General features: G+C 33.7%; 1 protein-coding gene across 1 annotated transcript in view; it reads left to right on the forward strand.

The window, feature by feature from the left end:
• The first annotated feature begins 713 nt into the window (after positions 1-713).
• The window catches only part of LOC143257501 (BCL2/adenovirus E1B 19 kDa protein-interacting protein 3-like), a 38,442-nt gene continuing 25,573 nt past the window's right edge, over positions 714-13,582 (forward strand). The window contains exon 1 of the mRNA XM_076516275.1: positions 714-841. The gene's annotated coding sequence lies outside the window, so the exon portion shown is untranslated. The remainder of the gene's footprint in view (positions 842-13,582) is intronic.

A 13,582-nucleotide genomic window follows, 5' to 3' on the forward strand; every position in this document is an offset into this window, starting at 1 on the left:
TTTGTATAGAGTGTGACTATAGACAGATTTTTTTTTGTATAGAGTGTGACTATAGACAGAATTTTGTATAGAGTGTGACTATAGACAGATTTTTTTGTATAGAGTGTGACTATAGACAGAATTTTTGTTTTTGACTATAGAGTGTGACTATAGACAGAATTTTTGTATAGAGTGTGACTATAGACAGAATTTTTTGTATAGAGTGTGACTATAGACAGAATTTTTGTATAGAGTGTGACTATAGACAGAATTTTTTTTAGAGTGTGACTATAGACAGATTTTTTGTATAGAGTGTGACTATAGACAGAAGTGTGACTATTTTTTTTGTGACTATAGACAGAATTTTTGTATAGAGTGTGACTATAGACAGAATTTTTATTTGTGCCAAAGTTTACGAGATTACGAAAACTTATATGTAATAAGGGTGGAATGTAGAAGTTTAAGACTGGTTAATATTTAAAATGATAATATCAGCGATTATTTTAGTGGCTCTCACGAATATTTATCTGAATGGCTATAAACATTTGTTATTTATGATGAAAAATGTTGGCCCTTCATTGATGAATGTTATCCAGAGTGAAGTAAAATAACCATTTTCATTATTGTTAATGCTTCGACTAAATAATGACGAAACAGCAGCAAAATGAAAATGGACCTTCTGACAACTAGAGGGCTGAATACGTTACAATAAAACGAATTTGATTGTGCAAGTGAGCCAGTAACGTGACAATCATAGTCGATAAAAGGTCTCAGCGAAATGACGTGTCAGAACTACATTTTGACGTTGTTTGGTGTTTGAACACAGCGTGATGCCACTGAAAATTTAACGCTGTGGGTAAAGGTATGTAACAACTCTTTCCGAAGCAAAATATTCATCCACTCGGGTCATAAATACGTGTTCTAATAGGGGAATTAAAACTTACAAGACTATAATATTCCTTATACTTAATGGCTGATAAAAACAAAAGAATTAGGGTATCAAAAGCACAAAAACCACCCAAAGAGAAATCCACAAGAAGAAGTAGTGCCTTAGTTGTATCAAACAATATGCTGGGTCTTGTGGCAGATAAACATAAAGATAGATACCAAAAGTTGTGGCCCAGGATGACCAGGTGGTTTGGGCATGCTCGACTCGCCATCTGAGGATCGCAGGGTCGAATTCTTGTCACACCAAATATGGTCGGCCTTTCAGCCATGAGGACATTATAATTTAACAGTCAATCCCCTACTATTCGTTGGTAAAAGAGTAGTCCAAGAGTTGGTGGTGGGTGGTGTTGACTAGCTGCCTTCCCTCTAGCCTTACACTGCTAAATTAGGGACGTCCAGCTCAGATAGCCTTCGAGTAACTTTGCGTGAAATCAAGAAAGAAACAAACAAACACATTCAAAACAAAGAAGCAAAAGTCGTCTGCGTGTTCGAGGCAATAGTAAACAGTAGAGCACAACGTAATGCATATTCAATTATTTCCAGTTTCTCTGTTCTATTTTCAGCAATTCTTGAAAGTGTTTGGGTCACACAGTGGCGACTTTCTGAGCTATCGAAATATTTTTTTCTCTTTAATATGCAATATTTTATTTCATAATAAATGAGTCACAAGTCCGAGACGTCGACTTGCGACTTATTAATTACAAAATACAAATAATAATGTTTAATTGTCTGTTTCTGAGGCTCACTCACGTATAACTTGTCTTCCATACTGATTGATATATATATATTCTAATAATGTGGTCAAAATGTAAATGTTATAAAAAAAAGCATTGATTAGCTCCACCAGGAGGTGCTTCAGATACTTTATTTAAAGCCAATCTAGGCAAAACATGTTCTACTAGTATACTTTTGGAGTAACTCAATCACATCCTAAAGTGAAGGTTTACAAAACAGCTTTGTTTGATCTATTCTTTATTTTATAATTACGCGTGTTTCATGGCTAGCCTATCAAAAAACTCCCCATGTGACTATTTAGGAAAATTAAAAACAACATTTCTAGGTGGGGCTTATGCATATTTTAACACATTAAATGGCTTCAATATGGGTTTCACGTTCATCCTGGGTACTCCCAAAACTTGTTTAAAGTAGGTCCGGCCAACAGGCACACTGAAAATTGAAACAAAACGTAGAATAAGACACCAAAAAATAGAGCAAAAGATTTCTCAATACAAACAACATTAGAATATAATCACCAGAATTTTCTAATTCATTGCTGTTATTATTTTTGAAAGGAATTGGTTAAGAAATGTAGACATACAAGTTATGATACTTGTCTCAATAATATCACATAATATTGATGTTAAAAAAAAAAATAAGAAATTTTGTAATTTTGGTACTACTGATTTATCTGATTTGAATTATTTTTTTGTTAATGTTGCTAAATCTACTTGCTCCAATCCTAAATTTTGTTCTCAGGGCATGCCTCCTGCTCCTTCTTCTTCTTGTTACCTATATCCTGTTACTGTATCTGAAACTATGAATAATATTTTCTCCTTATCAAATTCAGCTTCTAATGGTGTAGATGGTGTTTCGGTTAAGATTTTGAAAGCTAATGCTAATCTTTTGCACCAATTTTGACTTTTTTTAATTAATTTATCTTTTACTCAAGGGAAGTTTCCTAATGCTTTAAAGTTATCATTGGTCATTCCTATTTATAAATCTGGTAATATTTCTGATTTTACGAATTATAGACCTATTTCCTTATTAATACATTTCTCTAAACTATTTGAAAAATCTATGAAGATTAGAATTTTATCATTTCTTGATAGACATTCAGTTTTGTCTCCTTCTCAATTTGGCTTTCGGCCTGGGCTTGGAACGGAGGTTGCTGTTGCTAAACTTGTGGGAAGTATTACAGAAGCTTTAGATTCTGATCTTCATCCAATTGCTGTTTTCTTGACTTAGCCAAAGCTTTTGATTCTGTTAATCATAAAATATTGTTAAATAAATTATCTTATTATGGTTTTAGAGGCATTGTTTTTTGATTGGTTTTTTCTTACTTTCACAATAGAAAGCAATCAGTTTGTATCCATAATAATTATAGTGATTGGCTTACAATTAATGTTGGAGTACCACAAGGTTCTGTTCTGGGTCCTTTATTATTTCTCATTTATATAAATGATATTCTTTACCAACAGTTTTTTGGAGATATCCAAGCCTATGCCGATGATATTGCTGTTGTTTATAGTAAGCCAAATCTAATTAATGAAGCCATTATTTCTAGTGATCTTAATAAAATTAAAATTGGCTTTTCTGTAATGACTTATCCTTAAATATATCTAAATCTTTTCTTCTTCAGTTTAACCTTTATGGTGTCATTCCAGCTTTTCCTTCTATTTTTTATCATTCTAGTGATTGTCATACTTACCCTAATTGTAAGTGTCCCAAATTGACTCAAGTTTCCTCTGTTAAATATTTAGGAATTATTTTAGATCGAAAATTAAATTGGCAATTTCATATTAATTCTTTAGTTAATAAATTAAAATATAGTTCTATGCTAATTTTTGAACTTAGTCATTGTGCTCTTATCATATTTTGTTAAGTGTATATTATGCTCTCTTTCAATCTTTCTTACAATATTGTATTTCAATTTGGGGTGGCACATATAAGACTTTTTAATTCCTATTCACAAGTTGCAAAAGTGTTTTCTCTCTTATTTTTTACTCATAGGCTTGATACTGATTTCAGTAAATTTAACTCCCCTCTTTCATATGATAAACTTTATTTATATTTTTTAGCTTTATCTACATTGCATGTTTCTTTTAATAGGCCTTTTAAAGTCACTTCATATTTTACACGACTTCAATCTTTTTTTCCAATTAATGTACCCACACCACGTAAAACAGTTACACTTCATCAATATCTTTATTTGGCACCTCGTATTCATAATTTTATTCCTTATAGTATAAGATCTTCTATTAATCGTGTTAATCAAAAGAAATACTTAAAACAATGGATCTTAAATACTGATGATAATATTCTGGGAACTTTATATTGATTTTGTAAGTTTTGATTTTACATTATTATGTGTTTAACCATCACAGGACGAGTTAACTCTTTGTTGATGGTTTTATATTGATATTTGATTTTTTGTGTCTAATTTATTGCTTAATAAATTTATTATTTATTATTATTTATTATAATAATAACAATAACCAAAGTTTTCTTTATTGGCGAAATTCAGGTTTATTTTGCTGTTTGTAGACTAATAAACACTTTCTCTCTTGTTTTGCCTGGATGTGGCTGAGAAAGATAGTAATTTGGACGCTTTAATCTTTTCACATGATTTTCAGGTCAGTAGTGATTTTCCATCAGTGCAGCTTACCAAACCCAATATCCACGTACACACGTAAAGTATGTTATGTTGGAAATCTACGACAGAGGTGAAAAGGTCGTATTAAACAACATTTTAGATATATAGGGACAATACAACCTAACACCAAATACACACTAACGAAAAAAGTACAGCTACTGTCAGTAACATTATAAAACGAGTGCAGACATATAAATTATAGAAATGTGTAGTTTATGGTCAAAACGTATAACATCTGTCAGTGCCAGGGTTTATGGTCAAAACGTATAACATCTTTCATTATCAAAAGCAAGCGTCATAGCAAGTGTCATAGCAAGTGTTATACACATCAAACAAGAATGCCATTTTTCTGATTCTGCAAAAAACATAGGTAGTGATTAAGGGGTGGTACCAACCTTAGATTAAATGTGCCGTTTACCACCTTCTGCGTTTTATTAGGTCGTACTTATAAAACCTATGCATTTATCCTAGATACTGACTCCAGTGACAGTGGGATTAGAGTAGTTTTGTGTTAGAGAGAGACTGGTATGAAATATGTAGTAACACGTGCGAGTCATGTGCTATCACTGTCTAGAACCAATTCAGTTCAATAACAAAGAAACTTCCTGTACTGTCGTGCCTGCTAAACGTTAACACTAATACCTGAATGATAGGTGTGTTTGTGTGTTTTTCTCATAGCAAACCCACATCAGGCTACCTGCTGAGCCCACAGAGGGGAATCGAACCCATGATTTTAGCGTTGTAAATCCGTAGACTTACCGCTATACTAACAGGGGGCTGTATAGTAGAAAGTTCTCTATTTAAATACACCATATGTCCCTTAATTAATGGGCTGTTGGGTCTCAAGAATTTGGAATATACGATCAAGTCATTAAGACAGAAGCATCAATGATTTATGTCTCCAGTGGTTGAGAAAAAATTCATTCATTGGTACTTTTGTAATCGGTTATAGTGCTGTTTATAGCTTTATTAGGAAACACCGAGATATGGTAGCAGATACACGTCAGCTACCAGATCTCGGTGAATCCTGTAAGGTTCTGAGACAGGGGGCGCTTCGTGCTTTGTATAATACAAGGATAAAATCCGTGTTGATAAAGAAGTCAATTTCAAGTCCCAAAAGTTTGTAAATTGTTGTTTTTGTTGTTTTGAATTAAGCACAAAGCTACACAATGGGCAATCTGTGCTCTGCCCACCACGGGTATCGAAACCAGGTTTTTAGCGTTGTAAGTCCGCAGACATGCCGCTGAGCCACTGGGGGGCAAAGTTTGTAGAATTGTGTAAAGTATAAATAATATTTGCTAAATACTCCAAAAACAAATCATACAACTTTAACAACATTTAAAACAAATTTAGCGCTTACCAAAACACAATTAATAAACATGTGCCTGGCCAGAACTTTGAACTAATGTTATTCAACAATATATAATAAATATGATTAGTATTCAAAAAATTGAAATCAAGAAAAGGAACCAGAAAAAAAGAAAAATTCGATTCCAGTAAATCTACAGCAACGCAAAACACCTTTCAATATTAATATCAATATCGAGTGATAAACAGTAATAGCTTACTTATTTTAAACGTGGCATGGTCAGGTGGTTAAAACCCGAGAATTGCGGGTTCGAATCCCCTTCACACCAAACATACTCGCCATTTCAGCCGTGCGGGCATTACAATGTGACGATCAATCCCATTATTCGTTGATGAAAGAGTAGCCCAAGAGTTGGCGGTGGGTGGTGATGTCTAGTTACCTTTCCTCTAGTCTTACACTACTAAATTAGGGGCGGCTAGCGCAGATAGCCCTTGTGTAGTTTTGCACGAAATTCGAAACAGACTAAACACTTACTGTATCTTTTACTATTTTGTAAAATAAACAAACAAGAGGTCAATATTGTTTTGATTTTTGCAATTTATTTTTATAATGATACATACTTAATCTCTGTTGCCAATCCTTTGGCTAAAATAGACGTTAAGTCCTTTAAAGATTGGCTTGAAATAAACTTACTCTTTGCACTTAATTCTGTCTAAGAAAGTTACTATATGATAGAAAGTTGATATCCATGTAATTAACCCTTCTACAAAAAAATAAATAACCTTGCATACTATCAAATGTCATGCGGTTTGGTTGCTGGGCTTGCAATATGTAGATCGAAAATTCGAATTCCATCAGCGAACATACTCATTCTTTCAGCTGTGGGGGATTCATAACATGATCGTAAATCCAACTTTTTTTACTGGTTAAAATATCCACAATAGAGGTGTTGAATAAGTGCCTTTCCTATAGTCCATCACTCTGAAACTACGGACGAGCAGTGCAGATAGCTTTCTAGTAGCTTTATAGGAAACTTAAGGACAAACAAACAAAAAACTATCAAACACTGCATGGTGGGGTCTGTGATCTAATCAGGACATCTTTTGTTGATCATTAAATGTTCGGATTTTCAGTTAAGTTTGTGCAGCTGTCAAGATAGGAAAAATGATTAATATGAGAAGAGTTTTGAACGCATTTAAATATCTATCAAACGCAGTAGAATTAACAAAAGTTAATATTTGTGATAAAAAAAGTATGAAAAGTAAATGAAATATGCAAGAATTCCAGGAAATACTTTATCTCTAGAAGTCAATAAGCGTTCTTTGGTTTTCATGGACTTTGGATAGAATGACCCAAGAGAATTAGTGAGACATGACCACTCAAGTGGATATTCCCACTTTACAATAACACAAACGCCATTGTTATAATACACTGCACTATTGTCTAGCCTGTTAATTTAAAATGTTTGTCGTTAATTGTTTGTTTGTAATCATCCTATTTTGATTTCTAGCTGCACATGTTATCGACATGTTAGGTTAACAGGTATTACACCCTGTATCTAAGGGCGACGACATCGCACACTATATCTATGGGCGACGGCATTACATTCTATGTCTAAGGGCAACAGCATTACACTCTGTATCTGTATATAAGGGAGACGGCATTACATTCTGTATCTAAGGGCGATGGCATTAAACTCTGTATCTAAGGGCAACAGCATAACACTCTGTATCCAAGGACGACGGCATTGCACTCTATATGCAGTTTTGGGCAATGCACCCATTTATTAAATAGTAAACAAGAAATAAAAAGAAGTAAAACAAATCACTTCTGTAATGGTATATGAGGAAACTGTGTCTCTTTGCTCATGTAATAAGTGACCTTTGGCCGAGGTGGGCAGCTAATCACAGAATCTTATAAAAAGGTACTAAGTTATTCTTTACGGTTCCAAATAAAATTATATCACAGAAATTTAAAGCATTCCAGAAACATTGTTGTCTTTCTTTTTTAAGTCTCTAAATAAAACATAAACTCTACGAAACTAAACGTTCCTTTAACTATATATATATATAGTTTTGCTAAGAAAGTCGTTGTGAAAACACATTTATACTTTTGTTACTAAACAGTTTAGTAAAACTGGAAATTCTACAAAAACAAAACAATTCCCTCACTGTTTCTTATTTCAAAACAAAATTTCTTTGTCAGTTAATTTTTATTCTTTTCTTCTCGTTAAAAAAATATTGTCCTTGAGTAAAAAAAATGTTAAACAAATTTGTTACAGAAAGGTACAGTGATAAAATCATAATTATTTCCCGTTTGCTTAGCTGGTGTAAACCCAGAATTGGTTTCTAAGGTCACTGGCGTTTCACGCGCAGTACAGTCACAGTTATCGTGTATCTTGCTTTTCGTTCGTGTTTTTCGCAATGACGTACGCGTTTTTCAAGGTGCATGTATTTATAGTTCTTATCGCAAGAACTTGCGAAACTTTATATCGCAATGTTTGATTATGAAAAAGCAACCCTGTTTCACTAGTAGCGATTGTTTACGCTAAGATATTGCGTTGAATTTTTAAACGTGTGACTTATGGAAAGAGATACTCTAAAGTTATGATAAATATCTTCATCACATTGCAAACTAGTCAACAAAATATTAACTTATGCAAGTTATTTATTATGTATTAAGAGAAAGTGGTATCTGTTTATAACATCTGCATTTTGGTACAAATGAACTATTACGTGATAACATGCAGTGTTTTAACGGACAAGAACAAAGAAAATTCATTTTAATAAGAAATTTCGTGGTCCTATGATTATTTTTTATTTTGAATGTTAACATATAAAAGGAAATGGTAAATATCACAAGTAAAAGAGAAACTCGTTTATCTAAAAACTAACTGATCAAAATGCAATTATCTCAAATAATTTCAATATATGAATATATTCACCGAATAGTTCCACCACACGTGTAACAATACGATATGATCTGCGAATTAGGCTATAGAAGACACAGAAGGCACTAGGTTAACAGTTTCTAGCTGAAGTTTTAAAAGCAATCATCACACAGATGAACGGTTATTATTGATTATTTACTGACAACTTTTCACCATAAATTTCCTAAATTTTAAGTAACTGTTCTAATTTAAAAGTGTTTAGCATCATGTGGTATTAGCTTAAACTATTAGCATAGATAATGATGATTGTTACGGCTGTACCGAGTGCATTTAGGTGATGACAAGGAAGAGTTAATCTAGATTCCGTGGCGTTACTATAAAGATAGTTATTAACACTGTTTCACAGAGGGAAACTACCATTATATATATTTTTTTAAAAATTAGTTGATTCTGTAAAGTGAAGCTCTGTTCCAAATAATAGGATTGCAATTCTAAAGCTGGTGGGGGTTACTATCGAGTGTCAATTTCTTACTAGCTGTGGTTTGTTGGTGTTTACTGACAAAACGTCATGATATCTAATAAAAAACACCCTAGGTGCGAAAAAATAGGCCAGAAAAGGGTTAATTGTGCGACTTAAAGGAATGTAATTAAAATTGACGGTGAAATTGGTAGCTACACTTATAACGTTGTTAATAATTTGAAAGCAAATATCTACTGATTAATGTATGTCATTGTATAATATATTCATTGTTTTAGCTTTTTGTCCGGTCATGTTTCTTAATTTCACCGATTCAATTAGTAAGAGATTTAGTATTACTCATAATCAATACCTTAAATAAATTTCATTTTATCTAGCAGATCTATCTAATATGATTCTTGCTCTTGAATATAAAACAAACTGAATAAGAAGGGAAAATTTTAATGCTATGAGTGTATAATGTTGTTATTACGGAGTTCACTGTGTCTGATAAAGTATGTTCTGCTATTTAATAATACTCTTATGAGATAGAAATTTAGTTACATAAGAGACATTTTCCACAACTAGAAAGATTTACAAATACGAAGAAATATCAGTTGCTGAGGGATGGTTGTTATTCAAGAGAGTTGTTGGCCAAGAGAAATCCTCTTTTGGATATAGAAGAATACCAATGTTGAAAAGATCCATGACTTCAATCTAATTACAATTCACGACCCAGAACTGTCGATCTCTGATGCACCTAAATCAGCTATTTACGTTTTTCCTCTGGAGGTAATCTGGTGTGGGGAAAGCTCAAACTAAGGATTTTCATGTTGGTGTGGCATTTGGTGACATTAAGACCATGTTGATAATTTATAGAGGACACCTAGACTTATGCCATTCAGAGTAATCCAACTCAAGGTCTAGTTGATGACATTCATGAATATCAGAGAGAGGCTGAAGGCACCATTTGGCAGATGGCATCTGTCAACCAAGGGTATCATACTAGCAAGTGAAATGTTGAGAATGAATAGAGAAGTGAGTGGATCATGTAACAGTGGTAAGCCTTCCAAAGCTGGAGAGTATACTACTGATAAGAACATGGTTCATGAAAGAACTGGTAGATGAGGCGCCTAGAGCACCTAATTGTTCTGCAAGCCTGATCCACTAGTCTACCAACGGTCAATGCACTAGAAGTCATTAAGGGCCCTACCATGCTATTCCAATGATGCCAAAAACATCTTGGTTACGTGATGGCCAAGTAGGTGAAAAGGAAAGTGTCTGTTTACAATCACAGTTCTCCATGAGTGAGACAAAGTAAATTACTTTGCTGATTGTTAAAGGCATAATAAAGAAATATTTGGACCATTTCGTGAAGCATTTCATGCAGGTAACTGTCTAGAATTGCTTACTCTGTACCAGGTTGTACGGTGCAATGTTAAAAAAATCTGGCCCAGACTTCATCAAACCCCTGAATGAAAATTAACTCTAAAATTGGAGACAGTGAATACTGAGTTATGGCAGAACTATCACCTAAAAATTAGAACAATGCATGAAGCTGAATTAATGACTTGGAAAAGGAATACTACAGAAACTTTACTACTTAACACAGATGGTCTGTGCTGATTACCAAGTAAAGCATACCCAGCAATAACTTCAGAAAATTGAAAGGATATCGTTACTAATAAGTTCTTGAAAGGTATACTCAGTGAAAAGACAATTGTATATCAAATGAGTGTGAGAGATATTCTAGCTAAGAAATGTTTTGTTGCAATGTGAAACAAAATGGTAACTTGGAGCAGTTGTAAGAGAGGGAGAAGTGAGTAGCAGCAGATGCAGTGACTTTATCTTAGACAGGCATCTATATCAAACTAGGATCAAACCCAGCCAAGAGTTAATTAACCATTCATACATCATGCCATTGATGTGCAACAATATTAGTAGTCAGTGAATGAGCAGGACTACTGCATTTCTCTCATTGTTCACATGCTGCAGCTTATACTGCCAATGTTTCCACCTAGCCTGACAATAAATAGTAGACCCATGGCAACTATATAAACATTGTTAATGAACATATAGGAGATACATATATTACATCTTCAGCAAATGTACAAAAATAACAAATTAAACAATCTTTGGAATAATTACTAGCATACGAATACAATGAATAGAAGTAAAGAAATCAGTTGTACATATACATACCAGTATTGTCAACTTTAAGATACCTCTGCACATTCATGGCTGACGTGCTAATGGAGCATTAAACAGGCCAGATTGAAGCACCTGAAGAAATACCATTGGAACCAAATGCTAAGTTTAATACCTAGTTGTTCTTCAAATTGTGTAAAGTGTTGAGTGGCAAAAGACACAAACTTGACTTTATCATCCCCTCATATAACGGTTTAATGGAAAAGCTAATAATATGGACTGTCACGCACATTTTTGATAAATTTGTTCGCCAGATCAAACATACTGGAATGAAAATTTACACCTAAGTCATTATGACACAAAGGAGGAGAGATCCAAAAGTTCTTGATGGCGAGAAAACCACTTGAAATAAAAATGTATCTCAGAACGGCTGGTGTGGGTATTAACACTTTTATTGATGAGTTTGTTAACCTGATTATAACCTAGGAATCTCGAAACGCTGTTCTCTACTTATCTGAAATACAGATTCGAAGGTTGTTCATAAAATATGTCAACGTCCAATCAAGAAGACTTGCTCTCTGTAAAGATGATGTATAGCCCTCCACATCGAACAGATGTCCTATACAGTCCACATGAATATTTGAAATATTTATAGTTTAAATTAATAGATATGCATAAGTTTGTATATCAACAAATAGGAAAGGCTGCCATACATTAAAAGAAGTGCTACAATAAGATATTGATGAATGAACGTGCTAAAGTGGAGACTGGGTGTAGCAGCATGGAAACTTCTTAGTTCCAGCTGGACAGCTTTTTATCGTGTGCACCAGTGAGTCGTTCCATTAATTCACGAATTATAGCAGTTGAAGGAGCGAAAAGTGCATATGGTACGTGGATCAGCTGCATTCATATTTTATTAGTGAATGGACCTGATAGAGAGTTAGAGGACGATGACATTATTGTTTCATCCCACTCTGGCATTGCAAATAAGGAGGAAAGAATTTAGAGTACATGTCTGGCTGTTCAAGATGAGTCAGACGAAAAAGCTCCAGATCAAAAGGAGAGATTTATCTTCATTGGTACATGTAACCATTAACACTCCTACGAAAAGTGGAGTTTATTCATTCATTTCATTGCCAATGAAATGAAATCAAATGAAATGGCAATTTCATTTAAATACAAATTTATTAGCCTAATATTAATAACCTTTCAAGTTGCTCTGGGGCCTATTAGGCCCCACTTTTCGTACGAGTGTTAACGATGAACTCCTAATCAATATGGCTGTGATTAATTAAATTTTATCATTAAAGCTAGGACAATCATTTGGTCAAGAAACCACTATTCGAAATAAAGTGGTGATTTTTACTTTCCATACTTTTAAAATAGGTTCCTGATATAATGTACCTACTGTAATGTGTGATTTCCATTTGATTACTACAAAGCTAGGATGTCAGGTACCAGTGGAAGTAAAGTCTAGTGAGTTACCATTTTGTTGGGCTTGAGATGACATCTATGAACTCCAAAACTTAGCTGAAAGGAAGTTATAACTTTTGCTTTCTAATATATTGGGTAGTATTGTAATGAAATAGAAACCATATAGCCCGAGTGCTTTCGACAGGTGGACCTTTCCTTTTTGGGTTGTAGGGGTTTTATTTCATTTCTATTAAGAATTCTTGAACCTACCTCTTTTTTTCTAATGTCATGAAGGTAGCATTGTAAGATAAAGTTTATGATTGACTTTGCCTGACAGCCACTAGAACAAAAAGTTAAGGTAGGTTATTGATATGCAAATATAATGGGAAAAAAAAAGGATTTCAAGACTGTCAAGTAAAGTTTCACTATAAGTGATATCCATAAGATACCATATGATACCTGTTAAATTAATATAGTTTACGACAAGTAGTGCCAGTAAATGTAATATCTATTGAAGGTGATAACTAGGAATTTGAAAACAGTTAAAGTGCTTCGTGGCCTTGGCATTCTCAGCTATCTAGTGATATTTACATTGAAAAACGTCAAAGACATTTCGACATTTCACAAGAGTCATTCTCTCGATCTAACTGAGCTCCATGGAGAATCTTCATAAACAAATGTCAATATGTGTGTGCGTGTGTGTATTTGTTCTTTATTCATTTTCACATCTCTTGATCAGTCAGCACTAAAGTTGACACAGTGATACAGGACGACATGAGGAAGGTCATGAGGGGCGGATTTTCAGTATGTAATATACATGAAAAAAAAATCCTATCTTTTGTTACAAACGAATTTTATTCCACTAGTTCCATGGACATGGACTCCGTCTAGTGACACAATATTTACTAGATCTTTGTTGCTGGCACACCTAAAATATGTATCTTCTTCATATACAGTCAGGGAGTTGTATTTCATTTCAAATTATGTATGTATACAATGTTACAACAACAAGAATAGTTCATCCTGAACTATAGGAATATCAGCTGAAACACCTTAGCTCAACCG

Source organism: Tachypleus tridentatus, chromosome 7 (assembly GCF_004210375.1).
Source record: "Tachypleus tridentatus isolate NWPU-2018 chromosome 7, ASM421037v1, whole genome shotgun sequence".
In the NCBI taxonomy this organism is placed as follows: Eukaryota; Metazoa; Arthropoda; class Merostomata; order Xiphosura; family Limulidae; genus Tachypleus; species Tachypleus tridentatus.